Below are 13900 nucleotides of genomic sequence, written 5' to 3'. Positions count from 1 at the left end.
ATGCTGCATGCACCTCTATGGGAATGGGGTAGGAAAACTCTCCCTGGCGCTACTGGCTGACTAGGCCCTGCCTGCGGGTGTTGGTCAGCTGTTCCCAAGCTAAGCTTGGCCCCGACAACTTCTGGCTCTCTAAACACGAAGACCTAACAGACAGGTGGGGTGAGAGCTGAAAGAGGCTAGGGACTGGGATACTAAAGATGGTCACCCCTATTGAAAGAATAGGTGCAGCTGCCAACGGTAACAAATAGGATGGGGCGTGCAGGAAAACAAACAGCAATGGCTGTGCTGTCTTTCCCCCCTGGAAAAAAAACAAAAAAAAAAAAAAAACAAACAAAACCAAAACAAAAACCTTCTAATGCAGCAAGCAAATGTGACTTGTCAGAGAAATGAACTTTAACATAACTTAATGTACGTGGACGGGACCTTTTTTTTTTTTTTTTTCCAAAAGTACTTCATGTTCTGTGAGAGAAATACATGTCTGACGGGGCACAGGAGTCTCTGCAAGGTCAAAGCTAGACAATACAAGAAGAGCCAGTATTATCTTATCATGCTGCAGCTCACATAGCTGCCTATCCCACTCATAGCTGCGGCTGGGTATCCCCCCCTGTATCTCATAGCTGTGTCTTGTGTAGGACTACAGACTTCAGCAATCTCTCTTAAAGAAACAGAAACACATTTGTACAATCTCATAATATCAATACAATAAGGTTAGGCACATATTCAGAACACATATATATATCAGCAGAGAAAGCAGAAACATTAACTGAGGGATCAAATCAATCTCCTGGTCACACAACAAAATCATACACACAGAACACTACACAACAGGTATGAGAGTGACTTCTAATTCTTTTAGTATAGACACAAAGGAATTTTTCTCTCTTTTTCCTTTTTTCCTAAAACCAAAACATCATTACAAAGATAATCTGTTCTACGTCTTTTTTTTTTTATCAACATACACACACACGTTTTCAAATTCGGACACCTTACTGAATTTCTAAGTTTTAATAACAGTTTTCCTACAATGGGGGACGATCCTGGTTTCAATCAGCTTACCAACCTATGTTCATTTTGTTGCACAATCCTTTCACTTGCTGGAGCAAACTATCACTTGCTTCACCCTAAAATCCGATACCCATCCTATTATGTGCATACTATCACATCACTTTGTTTCAACATTCAGAGTTCCATCTTTTAGACATCCTAAACTTAGGCAACATACCCAACATACAGTCCTATGAAAAAGTTTGGGCACCCCTATTAATCTTAATCATTTTTAGTTCTAAATATTTTGGTGTTTGCAGCAGCCATTTCAGTTTGATATATCTAATAACTGATGGACACAGTAATATTTCAGGATTGAAATGAGGTTTATTGTACTAACAGAAAATGTGCAATATGCATTAAACCAAAATTTGACCGGTGCAAAAGTATGGGCACCTCAACAGAAAAGTGACATTAATATTTAGTAGATCCTCCTTTTGCAAAGATAACAGCCTCTAGTCGCTTCCTGTAGCTTTTAATCAGTTCCTGGATCCTGGATAAAGGTATTTTGGACAAACAATTCAAGTTCAGTTAAGTTAGATGGTCGCCGAGCATGGACAGCCCGCTTCAAATCATCCCACAGATGTTCAATGATATTCAGGTCTGGGGACTGGGATGGCCATTCCAGAACATTGTAATTGTTCCTCTGCATGAATGCCTGAGTTGATTTGGAGCAGTGTTTTGGATCATTGTCTTGCTGAAATATCCATCCCCGGCGTAACTTCAACTTCGTCACTGATTCTTGAACATTATTCTCAAGAATCTGCTGATACTGAGTGGAATCCATGCGACTCTCAACTTTAACAAGATTCCCGGTGCCGGCATTGGCCACACAGCCCCAAAGCATGATGGAACCTCCACCAAATTTTACAGTGGGTAGCAAGTGTTTTTCTTGGAATGCTGTTTCTTTTTGGATGCCATGCATAACGCCTTTTTTTATAACCAAACAACTCAATCTTTGTTTCCAAAATGAAGTTGGCTTCTCCAAATGTGCTTTTGCATACCTCAGGCAACTCTATTTGTGGCGTACGTGCAGAAACGGCTTCTTTCTCATCACTCTCCCATACAGCTTCTCCTTGTGCAAAGTGCGCTGTATAGTTGACCGATGCACAGTGAAACCATCTGCAGCAAGATGATGCTGCAGCTCTTTGGAGGTGGTCTGTGGATTGTCCTTGACTGTTCTCACCATTCTTCTTCTCTGCCTTTCTGATATTTTTCTTGGCCTGCCACTTCTGGGCTTAACAAGAACTGTCCCTGTGGTCTTCCATTTCCTTACTATGTTCCTCACAGTGGAAACTGACAGGTTAAATCTCTGAGACAACGTTTTGTATCCTTCCCCTGAACAACTATGTTGAACAATCTTTGTTTTCAGATCATTTGAGAGCGGGCTGTCCATGTTCGGCGACCATCAAACTTAACTGAACTTGAATTGTTTTGTAGAAAGAAATGGTCCAAAATACCTTCATCCAGGATCCAGGAACTGATTAAAAGCTACAGGAAGCGACTAGAGGCTGTTATCTTTGCAAAAGGAGGATGTACTAAATATTAATGTCACTTTTCTGTTGAGGTGCCCATATTTTTGCACCGGTCAAATTTTGGTTTAATGCATATTGCGCATTTTCTGTTAGTACAATAAACCTCATTTCAATCCTGAAATACTACTGTGTCCATCAGTTATTAGATATATCAAACTGAAATGGCTGTTGCAAACACCAAAATATTTAGAACTAAAAATGATTAAGATTAATAGGGGTGCCCAAACTTTTTCATAGGACTGTACCTAAACCTCCTGTTTCATACCACTTTCTGGCACCTTTTCATTACATCAACATTTTTCAACCATTCATTTCACGATTCACATAATCTAACACATTGTGACCGCTCATTGACTAAATACATGTTTAACACAATTTCACACTATATTCCGGATTATTGGATGGACGTCTCAAAATTCCAGATTATCAGAATTTTCCTAAAATTTTACTTTTAAGATCAAAATGTTGCTAACAACACAGTCCTAACAAGAGAAACCTTCTACCGTACCCCTCTTATAGCATTATATGTTTTTCCAACTATCTTAAGGGGTCAGGTACGGCTTTAAAGAAGGCAACACCAAATGCTTTACTAAGACAATTCTATGTCGGATCAGCGACTACATAAGAAGAGAACGGAAGCTAGTGTGATATTGTGCACACTTCTGTATGATACAAATTATAAAGAATAATATACAAAGATTAAAATACAGCACAGACCAGATGAGTTACCTTCCCTCATAACCGTGATCTGAGTCAGCTCAGGAAAAGGATTCTGGTCTCTTATGGTAAATTGTTAGACAAGAAGAAGACACGTTAGAATAATTAGCATAACGGGATATAAAATTCCAACATAAGTTTCAACACATAACTATGGGATAAGACACAAAGAAGAAGTTTCATCTCATTATTCCCCATTCCCATAAATAAAACATAAACACATAGATATATAAACAAACAAGTAAAAATCAGAATATTCTCTGTAATACATAGATGATACCAGTAATCCAAGCTCTGTGTGCCTTAAACTCTTGCACAAAGATTTTAACTTGGGGTAAAACCCCAACTTGTAGGTTGGCGAGGCGACAGAGGGTGAGTGGCCGTCTCCCCCTCCGTGACCCCCCATACCCACGCTGTGAAGATTCAAAACTTCTCACTATCACCTTTTTGCTCTTTTGTGGATACAACAGTTTGAAAGACAATAACAGACAACCAATAATTCAAAACATAACCATTACATCATATGCTTGGATATCCCTGTATACACCTGTGTACACCCTTTTTTTTTTTTTTTGTACTAAATCACTCCTTTTGATATAATGCATAGACTGTGGACTGTGGTGCTGGCACAAGGCCAAGTTTCCTCTTCTTTGCTCTTCCTCCAGCATCTGGCAGTCTATGAGATAAAACGACCTTGAAGCTCTTGGCAGTCAATTGAAATGCTTTGATTGCCCTCTACAGAAATAAAATAGGAATAAAACTCAAACAGCAGTTAATATACTGACACCAAAATTACACATTAATATTTTTGCGCAATTTTTTATTTTCATAGCAAACCTCACTCTAGTAATTACCACAAGTGTTCAGAATCTCTTAAAGTATACTTGACGTTAAGGGAAATTTCCTTCCTTCCCAATTTTCCTTTTCTTTACTAGATCCCAACCAAAGTTTTGAACGGATAATCCTCTAAACATCATAATAGTGGTATACAGTGAGGTCTTTTATAGCTGAACTGGGCATAGACACTCGGACACTCGGAAAGGGGGCTCCCGGGGGTTTGACCTCTTCCGGGCTTGAGGGTTTGTGATAGGAACTGGATGTGGCTATCACTGGAATCACCGGATAAAGGGGGCGTGATCTGAGGGGCGGTGAGGGCCGGAGATGTTGGTCTGGGTGTACTAACATGGCTGCCAGTGGGAACAGCCATAATCTCACTTCCGCCATCCCTGGGCGTGGGTCCGGAAGATGAGACAACAGGGGATGGGCGGGGAGATCCACAGGCTACACAGACATCTTGCAAATCAGGATTCAGCTGCCTACAGACGTCACAGATCCACCCATCTCCACTACTCTCGGCGCCATTTTGGGGCAGTGGCGCACAAGCAATTATACTCGGCATATTCTAGAGTCTGGAGTTCTAGAGTCCTTGCAACCCTGTAATGAGCTTGGGCGGCTTCCAGCAAACCTTTATCTTCTAACATTTTTCTCCACATACTAGGTTGCAATCGGCCTGTAGGAGGCACCTCAGCCAGTTTATACATTCTCGAAGCCTCCTTCACATATTTCTTGCCCTCCCTGACTCGAACCAAATCAACAGCAGTCTGTGCCCCGTCGGGCAAAACATGTTTCCTTTTGAACAACCGCAACATTCTCATGCTCCCAAATATTGCTTATCCGCCTGTGCACTGACGGATATGTGACCCCACAACCTCACCACCAACAAAGTCACCTTTACCGGTTTCAGACTCTTGTTGTCAGGTCCCTGACCACAGGTTGCAGTCACTGGGCATGGTCTACCTTCACAGTACAATCAGTAGTATATAGTAGTATAGCGCTAAGGTACCATCAGTAGTATACAGTAGTATAGTGCTATAGTACAATCAGTAGTATATAGTAGTATAGCGCTAAGGTACCATCAGTAGTATACAGTAGTATAGTGCTATAGTACAATCAGTAGTATATAGTAGTATAGCGCTAAGGTACCATCAGTAGTATACAGTAGTATAGTGCTATAGTACAATTAGTAGTATACAGTAGTATAGCGCTAAGGTACAATCAGTAGTATACAGTAGTATAGTGCTATAGTACAATCAGTAGTATACAGTAGTATAGTGCTATGGTACAATCAGTAGTATACAGTAGTATAGTGCTATAGTATAATTTTTAGTATACAGTAGTATAGTGCTATAGTACAATCAGTAGTATACAGTAGTATACCACTGTAGTACAATCAGTAGTATACAGTAGTATAGTGCTATAGTACAATCAGTAGTATACAGTAGTATAGCGCTATGGTACAATCAGTAGTATACAGTAGTATAGTGCTATAGTATAATTAGTAGTATACAGTAGTATAGTGCTATAGTATAATTAGTAGTATACAGTAGTATAGTGCTATAGTACAATCAGTAGTATACAGTAGTATACCACTATAGTACAATCAGTAGTATACAGTAGTATACCACTATAGTACAATCAGTAGTATACAGTAGTATAGTGCTATAGTACAGTTATTAGTATACAGTAGTACAATACTGCCACAATAGACAATTAATAGGTATGAAACCTCTTCCTGCTGCAGACATTTTTTGATTTTTATTTTCACTCCCTGCCTTTCAAATACTATAAGTTGTTTTTTTTTTTTTTTTTGGGGGGGGGGGGTTTAGAACAAATTGTACTTCATAATAGTACCATTTAATATATAAGCAAGAAAATTTTTTAGAATGGGATGGAATTGGAGAAAAACTTGTGCTAAATTCTAAGGGGCATTCACTATACAGTCAAAATGACATGCCCCTATATTCTTTGGGTTGGTACAATTACCAAATTGATATAGTTTAGTTCATGCTTTGAGCCCTTGAAAAATATGCAAAACTTAGCAAAGAAACACCCGTCACTTTTTTATATATCAGTGTAAGACTGCAAAGAACAGATTGCAAAAGCATAAAATACAATAGGCTCCCAGTTTTCATTGTAATGGATCCCTGGCCCTGGATCCCAGTCCAAGGATCAGTGATTCACCCCAAAATGATGGCGCCCATGTGCTTTTGTAAAAAAAAAAAAGATGCCATGGTCAGTTTTGACTGAAGCTTCAGGGGGGTTAATGTCCACATTGCCACTAGGTCTCCACTATGTCATTATTCGAATCAAGAACATCACCTGTTGCGTTGTGTTCACATCTACTTTGAATGTTTCTTTTCGAGCCTTCCTTGCAGATTACTGATAAAAAAAATGTCCATGCTATAGTTTTCTGATAAAATGACAGACACCATGGCAGAACCCAACAGATCCCCTTATAAATCAATGGGGTACATGAGGCTTCTTTGGTGATTTTCATGTGGCCAGTGTGTCAAGGCTTTATTGACATTTTTGGCTCTTGTGACATAACAGAAAAATAGAATTGATAATACACATGTGAACATAGCCTTAGCTGTGAGCAAATATACATTTAGAATTTATTTCTTTAAAGAATTTTGCTCACCCATGCATTACATGGATAGTTTACTGAGTCTCTGTTCTTTCTATGCTGAGAAGTCAAGGAGGCGGTCCTATAAGTGATTGACCGCCTCCCATCTATGAGAGTGCAAAGAAAAATAACAAGATAGAGATTTCAATGAATAAAAAACTATTTATACTGAATCTACCACAAAACTATATATCAATCTGCTTTGCTACCCCAACTCTATAACATTGTGCATCCAGGTTGAACAGCATTTTTCATGTGACAGATTCCCTTTCAATTGTAACAGTGCGTCATTTCCCTGCAGTGGTGCTGTGGTACAATTGAGTATTTACTGCTAGATCAGTTTATAGCTGAGTGTTCGGGGTCTCATCAGAACGACTTTTGGCGATAATGATTATGTGGCAAAATTGTCCAAAACCGACTGTCTGCTAAAAAAAACAAAACAATGAGGATAAAAACAATAATGCACATGAAATATTAAAAGTTTAATCTAGAAATAAAAATGAAAGGTCACCCTTAGTGAATTTTGGGGGTTATGGTGGATCAGAATTTTTCAGAATTAGCTGTATGTGTCTTGTGTGTGTGTGTGTGTGTGTGTGTGTGTGTGTGTGTGTGTGTGTGTGTGTGTGTTGTGGGTGGGGGAATCAACATTTCTTTACATGTAGCTAAATTTATTAAAATGTTTACTTGAATGTTATCATATATATATATATATATATATATATATATATATATATATATATATATACACTCACCGGCCACTTTATTAGGTACACCATGCTAGTAACAGGTTGGACCCCTTTTGCCTTCAGAACTGCCTCAATTCTTCGTGGCATAGATTCAACAAGGTGCTGGAAGCATTCCTCAGAGATTTTGATCCATATTGACATGATGGCATCACACAGTTGCCGCAGATTTGTCGGCTGCACATCCATGATGCGAATCTCCCGTTCCACCACATCCCAAAGATGCTCTATTGGATTGAGATCTGGTGACTGTGGAGGCCATTGGAGTACAGTGAACTCATTGTCATGTTCAAGAAACCAGTCTGAGATGATTCCAGCTTTATGACATGGCATTGCATTATCCTGCTGAAAGTAGCCATCAGATGTTGGGTACATTGTGGTCATAAAGGGATGGACGTGGTCAGCAACAATACTCAGGTAGGCTTTGGCGTTGCAACGATGCTCAATTGGTACCAAGGGGCCCAAAGAGTGCCAAGAAAATATTCCCCACACCATGACACCACCACCACCAGCCTGAACCGTTGATACAAGGCAGGATGGAACCATGCTTTCATGTTGTTGACGCCAAATTCTGACCCTACCATCCCAATGTCGCAGCAGAAATCGAGACTCATCAGACCAGGCAACGTTTTTCCAATCTTCAATTGTCCAATTTCGATGAGCTTGTGCAAATTGTAGCCTCAGTTTCCTGTTCTTAGCTGAAAGGAGTGGCACCCGGTGTGGTCTTCTGCTGCTGTAGCCCATCTGCCTCAAAGTTCGACGTACTGTGCATTCAGAGATGCTCTTCTGGCTACCTTGGTTGTAACGGGTGGCTATTTGGTTCGAGCTGATAGAAAGGCAACAGTGACTCAGTCTGGCCATTCTCCTCTGACCTCTGGCATCAACAACGCATTTCCGCCCACAGAACTGCCGCTCACTGGATGTTTTTTCTTTTTCGGACCATTCTCTGTAAACCCTAGAGATGGTTGTGCGTGAAAATCCCAGTAGATAAGCAGTTTCTGAAATACTCAGACCAGCCCTTCTGGCACCAACAACCATGCCACGTTCAAAGGCACTCAAATCACCTTTCTTCCCCATACTGATGCTCGGTTTGAACTGCAGGAGATTGTCTTGACCATGTCTACATGCCTAAATGCACTGAGTTGCCGCCATGTGATTGGCTGATTAGAAATTAAGTGTTAACGAGCAGTTGGACAGGTGTACCTAATAAAGTGGCCGGTGAGTGTATGTACCCTTAAGACTTCCTTTATGTTTCCATCACTTTCCCCAGCATTATAATTATGAGATTTATTTATGAGATTATTTCTTTCTCCTCCACACTTGCTGTAATCACCCCCATCCTCTGTAGTCTCGCTGCTGTGCTTCAAATCCAGTACATGCGCAGTAACGCTCCGTTCTGAGCACTATTGCGCATGCTCAAGCACCATTTTCTTGTGTCTCATTATAGTACAGCATACTGAGCATTATACTAAGTTCTATAGATAGCTACAATAAAGTGACGCTAATGCATACGCAGTAGTGCTCAGAACTGCGGCGGATCTTTGGAAAAACTGGGGGCAGCACCTGAATAGTCTTTTTAATGGCTATTCAGGCATATGATTAGCTCAAAACATGTTTTGTCAATGATAGAGCCCCTTTAATACTGCTAATGGGGGCGCCACAGGACTTTGGGCAACCACGAATTGAATAACACTGGTACACAATGAAAAACTTTATGTATGGAACTGTTTGGTCACTGTATGTTGCATGATACATTATTTCAGCAGCATTCGATGATATGTATTTTAGTAGCCGGTGGTGGTGGTGATACCACTGTTATTTTGGCAAATGTAATTAAATGTAATTTATCCAACATATTTTACAGTATTGTTACTTGGGCACCATACTGTATGCCACCTATAGTCAGGCACTATATGATATAGTTACTTGTATTCTATATGACAATAGATTGTGGGTTGGTGCCAACAGACTGTAAAATATCCAATGTAAACTTTTCATGGTCCCAGTAGATGCTGAAAGAGAAGAGATAAAACTGCAAGGATGAGATGTACTGAAAGGATAACATAATTTTTTTGTGTTTTTTTTAAACTTAGCATCAAAATGTATGGAATAGACCATAGACTGAATCCTCAAGATCAGGTAGAAGGAAACAGATGTCAACCAATTTCTTTCCAGTAAGATACTTTTTGAGTGATATGATATATAGTTAAACTTTTACGTATTATATTATAGTTGTGAAAATCACACATGTATTGTCATTTTGGTTAAATTAGTTGCTCAGGAATGACTATATGTGAAGCTGGTCTACCATCGTCCTTCAAGTTACCATGTACGTACATAATGACTACATTAGGAAGTGAAGGATTTTATAAGGTCAGTTTTCTTACTTTTACAGTACAATTTCTTAATTAAAAGTATATAAATTAATTACATATCCTTCAATATGTAGAATACTCTTTATCCCTAGATCAAAGAATTATCTTAATGAAACATTCAACTGCAATTTGTGCATTAAATTGTACCCATTATGTATTTATGAGGCACTAATATAAGCTTTTCAGATACCGTGATTACCTATGGGGGTCACACAATTAACTTACTAGACAATCCTTTGGCTTAATCACACTGCATGTCTTTTCTCTATGCTGCGTCGGTTGCTTTTTTCTCTTTTTTTTCTAGGATTTGTTGGCTGGTGACCTGTGTTTATGCCATTTTGTCCTGTTGCACACGCATTGGTTCTGATGAAGATTGGTGTCATCAAAGCAGCCTCCTGTCTTGTCAGGTTAGCAATTTAGATTTTTAATTCTGTATACAAAGTAGTATTACAATATTTTACTGACTATTTTTGATTCTATGAACAGATAGTGCTGTTTCTGTAGCCAAAATAGAACATTTAAAGAAATCTTTGCCCTATGTCTCTGCATTGCGCCATATGTTACGGAGTATAGCAACTGAAAAATGGGATGTAGACCACTAGAATTACTGCATTTGATGAATGATAATGTAGACATTACCAGATTGTAGATTTGTCAGACAGGATCTGCTTCACCTTTACTATAGAAGTCTAAAACATTCCACAGTAGTATATATACCTTTACAGCAACCACATTGGCAAGAAGCCATGAAAGCTGTAACTATTTCAAATATAGAGCATATTAAATAGGACCTTTCATGTCCTCGGTCACATGAAGTTTTATATACCGCTAGAAAGCCAAAAGTGAGCTGAATTCCTGTTATATGCCCGGTGGAAAGCTATTTACCGATAGCTCTTCACTGTCAGAAGAGCGTTCCCGACAGTCTAACTGGGAATGCCCCTCCTGACAGTACTGTGTGTAGCGCTGTACAATGAGGGGGTGTTCCTTACCGCCCAGCGATGATGCTGAGCAGTGAGGAACTCACCCCAGTACTAATCTATGGGCGAGTACTGTCAGGAGTGGTCACCGCTCAGGGTCATCTCCTACTCCTGTAGTGCTAATTATTGGATATTGTTTCGGAAAATGTGCCTGAGACGGTCACATGACCACCCTGACAATCTGGGTAAATATAGCTTTTTATTACACTAGATAACATAGAAGGTAGGGGTGGGGTGGTGGTGAGGGTGACTAGTTTAGATTATGAAGATCAATTTATCCTGAACAACCACTTTAATATTAAAACAACTATAAATTGCGCTTACTTTCCTTAGTCAGGCTACTATAATAATGACGTAGTGTAAAGCCTTGCACAGGTATGTAGTAGCTTCTGCGATGGCTATAGCACATGGAATGCCAGGTAAAATATTCCTCCATCATTTCTGGCTATAAATGGGACTGGAGCTTTAACTAAGTGCTTTCATTTTACTAATCAGCTAAAGATCATTTGCTTGTCAGCTTTAAATTGCACCAGATAGGATGTTTAATGGTAATTTACAAAGTGTCAGCTCATCATGGAGAAAAGCTAAATTTAAACCTGCAGTCATAAGTCACACCTTCTTTGTGTCAAGAAAATGAACCCGAGGTACGATAATCTGCAGAACCAATTATTTTTTTCTTCTGTTTGAATGTCAACAAGCACTAATCAATATCATCCTTTAAGCCTTGAAGACCCAAGTGTATACAATTTGTGACAATGATCTGCCACCTACTTTGCCAATCAGCATGAATTTAAGATGCGAGTTGAGGCCAGATGTAATTAGGAGGCAGCAGAATTGAATTACTGGTACATAACATTGCAGGCACAACTGAACGGCATTTGATGGTGTATTTATTTCAATTCTTTTCAGATAAGTGCTTTGTCTGTGGAGTGCTATTTCCAGAAATCAATGTGCTGCTGCATGCAGGGAAGAAGCCATGATCCGTTACTCTGCACGTACAGTACACCTCAACAATGTGATCACATCACCAGAGTGATATTTTATTTTAAGGACCTACACAGATGCTTTCTTGTACATGATTGAAAACTGGGATACCAATTTCAGCTCAAGAAAAGGAAATGAAGAATACCAAATTAAATTTTTGCACTGTGTTGGGTACCAAATATGTTTTGATATATGCTGGGAAATGGCGCATTCCAGATAATGCAGTATATATGGAAATTTATGGAATTAGGAAATTTAGAATTGTGTGTATTTGTATACGTAGACAGAGTTATATAGCAACCTGTATGGATATGATACTTTAAGTATATATACATTTGGACATGTTCGGCAAAGAGGACAGGAAAAGAAAGACGCACAATATATATAATGTATGTGTGTCTTTCCTTAACAGTCCTCTTTGCTAGACATGTGTTCCAGGTATGTGTATCAAAGCTAATATGTGTATATGTGTGACTGCCTAGTCATTGTGACGTGACTTGCAGCCTTTCAAGGCTTCGGGTAGCATTTTATGCTATTGCGTTGAATTGTTTTCATGTGAAACCTTAACCAAATTGGAGAAACATTAGGTGGGGGCACAAACTGAACATATCCAAAAAATTTGTTTGAAACCCCATGGTTTAATGCTAAAATGATAACAATCTCTCACCAGCTATAATATCACTTATAGCATTGCCATATCTTTATTGGGACTAGGGGGGTCTGCAACTGCATCCGCTATAGTTACATCTGAAATCACATCCACATAGGCTGCTATATGTAAATTTATGCAAATAATTACTCCTCAATATTATCTGTGACATCAGGGACCGATTTCAGCAAACAACGTTAATAACATAGAGCACTAATACTATACAGGCATAGGTCTGCTTTATTTTCTCATCCAGGACTTCCAGTAGGGGGTGTCTATTTGTAATTTGTCAGCCATAGATTATACATAGAGGTTCCTCTAGGCCAGAAAGCTACGTGGTTGAAATCTAGCATTCTTTAATAGTATACTATGTTGTATCTTATAAGACATTGTGATAGTCTTAAATTGAAACCTGATTAAAAGTAGATGTGGGTGCATCTTATAAGATTTTACCACTAAGTGTAGGTGTTTAGTAATGTGCCACGTCAATGAACATCTTCCATTTGATAACATGTGGGTTTCATTATCCCTATACTATTGCATGGGCTAAAATAATCCTGCATATCGCTTAGTCTCTAACCTTCTCTTTTTAACCTTCAAACACAATAGATTTGTAGAAGAAAAAGCAAGTTTATTTTCTATCATGCATATTTCCCTTTTATTTTACAAGGTGCTTTGCGGCTTTCAGAACCTTTGTGTGTTTCCAAATGATCTGCAGATGTTTTGTTTGAACAGATTATCTTGGAAAATGCAGTTTTCTTTATGGGAATAATTAGCAACTAGAAGTCGGAATGCATATTCCTTTCCGAAATAAGCTTTCACACTCCTTTGATGCTTAAAGACAATTAAGCTAATTACCTCTCCAATGTCATCTGCTCTTATTTGATTGTTTATTTTTTATTATGCTTGAATTAGTAGATTACTCATCTGCTGCATACAATAAAGTAGTTAGCTGTACTTAGTTTCCTGTGAGGTTGATGGAGATGGCTTATCCATAGTGATTATTAAAGGAAGGTCCTTGGCCATTGTATGTTAATGCCAAAGCACTTTAAAAGATATCAAAGAACATCTAATGGAAATTTCAGGCACAGGATAATTACAGAGACTGGATGCAGCTTATTAGTATCTGGCTTTAATGTTACATTTATATCAAGAGCTTTAATATTGTATAAGGGGGAGAGAGAGCGGACTGGAAATGAAATACATTAGGCATATCATTGTTTGTATTCCCTGTGTGCCGGAAGGAAAATGTTGCCACTTTCTAATCTCATGTTATACCATTATACTCTAGTTGAAAGTTTAAGGTGGCGATAGACAAGCAGTCATCTCTATCCATTGCTTCTCTAAATTGTTTTCTAGCTTATGAGTGGAATTGTAGTTTGAAAGTTTGTGTCGAAAAACATAGCAAGT

The 13900-nt window shown here is 38.9% G+C and overlaps 1 long non-coding RNA gene across 2 annotated transcripts in view; it reads left to right on the top strand.

Moving 5' to 3' along the window:
* The window catches only part of LOC142205566 (uncharacterized), a 45576-nt gene extending 32686 nt beyond the window's left edge, over positions 1-12890 (top strand). For both annotated transcript variants that reach the window (XR_012716557.1, XR_012716563.1), the window contains 3 exons: positions 9599-9679; positions 9779-10287; positions 11767-12890. This is a non-coding gene — a long non-coding RNA (uncharacterized LOC142205566). The remainder of the gene's footprint in view (positions 1-9598; positions 9680-9778; positions 10288-11766) is intronic.
* Positions 12891-13900: the final 1010 nt, after the last annotated feature.

Source organism: Leptodactylus fuscus, chromosome 1 (assembly GCF_031893055.1).
Source record: "Leptodactylus fuscus isolate aLepFus1 chromosome 1, aLepFus1.hap2, whole genome shotgun sequence".
NCBI lineage: Eukaryota > Metazoa > Chordata > Amphibia > Anura > Leptodactylidae > Leptodactylus > Leptodactylus fuscus.
Note: the sequence above shows the minus strand (reverse complement) of the source record. Positions and strands in the feature narration are given on the sequence as shown.